This window comes from Corvus kubaryi, unplaced genomic scaffold, assembly GCF_017639235.1.
Source record: "Corvus kubaryi isolate FWS band 111438036 unplaced genomic scaffold, C.kubaryi_AGA036_p1.0 41057, whole genome shotgun sequence".
NCBI classification, from domain to species: Eukaryota; Metazoa; Chordata; class Aves; order Passeriformes; family Corvidae; genus Corvus; species Corvus kubaryi.
Genome location: NW_024581232.1, coordinates 1 through 3801, shown reverse-complemented (window position 1 = coordinate 3801; position 3801 = coordinate 1).

The window sequence follows — 3801 nt, the reverse complement described above, 5'->3', positions numbered from 1 at the left end:
GCTCTATTTTTCCTTTTTTACCCCTTTATTTCTCTTTATTTAATTTTAATTTTTTTCGTTATTTTACGATATTTTTCTTTTCTATCTTTCTATATTTTTTCTTTCTTTTATCTATCTTTTTTTCTTCTTTTGCTTTTTTCTTTGTTTTATATTTTTATCTTTTTCTTCTTTCTTTTTTTTTTTTTTCTCTTTCTTAATTTTCTTTTCTTCTTCTCTTTTTTTTTCCTTTCTTTCATTGTCTGTTCCTCTGGTGGGGGAGTACACCTGGGAGCCCCACAAACTCTAAAGTTCATGGGAAAAGAGTCTAAGCTTAATATCCATTTGACCTACAGTATCCTGAAAGTTTAGGAACGTCAGCAGGTAGTGGCTGCAGTGTGGGGAGGTGAGTTTGAATCAGGAAACTTCAGACCAGAGCTTGGAGGGCTTTAGAGCCTCAGGTTAAGCTTCCATCAAGAATGTCAACTGATGTGCATTGGAGATCATCAGCAGAGGCTTCTTAGAAATAGGATAGACCTTCCCAGTCCTCCACCTCTTCCCAGCACTTGGATCAACCTGGTGGCAGGAACCACCTTTAGTGCTTCATAGGACTGTGTTGTGGCACTTTAAACAGCACTTCCCTTCCTCTTTGCACACAAGGAGCAGAGAAAAGAGACTCCAGGAAGTCACCCCCACTGTCTGAATTTTCTAGCAGATGTGCCAATACTGCTTTATCAAACGTGTGCATTTTGGGGGTGTTGGTGCTGCTGGGGTGCCTGCCCCAGCTGGGCCCCGCTCCCTGCAGAGCTCACTGCCACAGGATTTTTGTGCTTCCCGCTCTCAGCCACTGTTTGCCCTTGCTGTGGTAGATAAATCCCCCAGGCCCAGAAAAGGCTGAATTTCACTTGTGTGTGCAGTGAGGAAAATACAGGATTTATAAATACCCATGCGTATACAAGGGCTGTGGGTTGGGTTGGTCTGGATTAAAGGAGGTATTGAAAAATGAGGGAAGCCAGAAACTGCAGGCTTCTCATTTCTGTGATTTCTAATGGCTTTTCCTTTTGCATAAACATTGCATTGACTCCATACCCAAGAGCACTGCAGGCGTTTTCTCCCCTGATCTGCACAAAAATATAACCCAGACCTCTAAAATGGATATTTTTTATTAGGATGTTTGGTTTCCCCAAACTGAGGGAGAACAATTGCCCTCTGTGGCAGCAAGTCCCCAGCAAGCTTCAGGGCAGCTGTGTCCTGAGAGAGGCAAATGGCAGCTCCTTTTTTTTGGGGGGAAAAGCAGCAAATTAAATCCCTGCACTTCAATTCAGTGCTGCCTGCACTTGGGGACACTGTTACTATGAGTTACAGTTCTTGTATAAAGAGGTGATGTGAAGACCCAGTTTCTCAACAATAGCTGCCAGGATTGTATTTTGGTCTGCAGAGTCGGGTACTTTCATTCCCAGGGGACCAAATATATCAGATCCCTTCCTCAGCAGACTGAGCTGGTGAAGCTCACTGAACTGAAAAGGAGCAGGGCAGAGGGTGTTTGCTTCTCCCAGTGCTTGTAAAGTGCTTTTTCTGCTCCTGTGGTTGCCCAAGGGTGCGCACACAGAAGGTGATGTGAGGACCAGGATACGTCCCACACACAGGGAGCAGCGTTTCCCAGCTGGAGGTGGGACAAAGCACTGAGTGATACCCCTAAACACTTGCTGCTGGGAAGGAGAGGGGTCGTTTTCAGCTGCGGTGTTAAACATCAGTTCTCCTAAAATCAGCAATGGGACTGTGGGGTCCAACCCTACCACAGCCTCTCGGCGCCTGCCTGGGTTCTCTGTGTGCCCACATGAAACGGCCCTTTGCAAGGTGGTCCAGCTGTGTGTCTCCTGTGGAAAGCACACAGAGCACTCCTCCTTTTCTGCTTCATTTCCCATGGGAGAGGGCACAGCAACACGGCCAGGGATTGCAAATCCCCCGAGGTGCCCTGGGTCTCTCCCACCTCAAGCACCAGGGCAGAGCCACCCTAGAGATGCACCGCAAATGCACTCACACCCTCTCCTAAGGCACATCCTGACCTAAAGCAAAGGAAAAGCCTTGGTAAGTGATGCCAGGCTGAGCAGGGACGGGGAAAAGCTTACAGAAATCGGTGTAGGAGAAGGGTGATGCATCCCCCCTCGCTCCTCCCCTTCTTCTACATAATGCCCAACTGTGTGGAGAGCAGCCGAGCCCCGGCCAAGACCTCAGCCTCTGAAAAGGCAGCTTTTAGCGAGAGCTGTGAGGGCCCAGCCCGTGTGGTGCTGCTAACATGACACTGAACTAACACTGCACTACAACCAAAGCATTTTAATAATTTAATATAATAAATGTCAGAAGGAGTGAATAATTCTCTGTAACCCTGAGGAGGCTGTAGGTGCCAGAAGGAGCCAAGTGGGTATATTGAGCTGCTTTAGCAATAGCCCTTTGACTCTCTGAAGATAAATTTAAACCAGATGATGGATGCTGGGTGGTCGCCTCTGTGGGCAGAATGGCAAGCACTGTTCAGAAGTGCGTCACTGACACAATTTAGCCCCAAAATTTGGAAGGCAAGGGCTGTAGAGAATGGACAAAGAAAAGAAAGCCAAGTTTCTAGGTAGTTGTTCCTCCAGCTGGACATCAAACCTGAAGAGCTACAGTCTGTTTACTTGCCTTTGGCATGCACAGTCCCACTTCAAGCAGTAAGTAGCATGTGGGTAATTGTTCCAGAAGGCTCTTTAATAAGCTCCAGGCAGTAACCCACGTGCCTCTGGAATTACGTATGGATGGCAGGGAGCAGTGATACCTGCACAAGCCTGGCCCTGCCCTGAGCCAGTGCTGCAGGAGGCTCTGCAGAGCAAGCATTGCTGCTGCCCACGCTGCCAGCACACATCTTAATCCACAGGTCTTGGCAGTTTGCTCCTGAACACTCCCTGCCACTGCCTGGCCTCAGTACCAGGCTGTTCCATTCTTTGCCAAGGGGATAATGGAAGAGGAACCCCACAGGGAGACCCCAAGCTGTATGGGTGGGCACTGGTGACTGCATTGGTGACACTAACAGGGATGGAGCATGTGACTCTGCAGCTGAGACACAAGGACCCAAAGCTATACTCCTAATTTTACACAGCACACTGAATGATGAGACTCACCAGGAAAAAATTCACACACCCAGCCTGGTTCTTCCCTGCTGTGTGCCCGTTGTCTCTGACAAACTGAGGGTGAAATGCTACTGAATGGAGCCAGCAAGGTTCAGTACTCATTTAACACTGTGTTGCATTAGTGTAAAAGAGTATCCAGGGTCAGGCCAATTTCCTTGATGCATTTCCACATTTATCCCAATCATAATCCGTTGTTCTGGAAAAAAAAAACAAAAACAAACAAACCAAGCCCAAAACCAACCAACCAAACAAACAAAAAAAGAATAACCCAAAACCAACCCAAAGTTTTGCTGAGAGATTCCCAAATAGTGCTTTTGTATGAAGGGAAAAATAGCAAAGGCGGATCAAAGCTGAAATCACACCATTGCTTGGCAGCAGAGGAGTGAAACAGCTGCAGATTGCCATTATGGAAAAAGATTAAATAACTTGCTTATGGCATCTCTTTGGTTGTGCAAAAATATAAACTATTCATTGGCTAGAAAGGCTGGAGTGCAGCTTTTCAACAAGACTGAGTAACCCACCCTGGAGTGGACACTGGTGGGATACTGTTTGATAAAGCTGTCCTTGAGTGGGCTGGGGCAGTAGTCTCCCAGCACCACGATGGAGGGTTGGAGGGGTGTTGGGGTTTTAGTTTAGTCTTAGTTTTTTTCCTGTTAAAGGAATT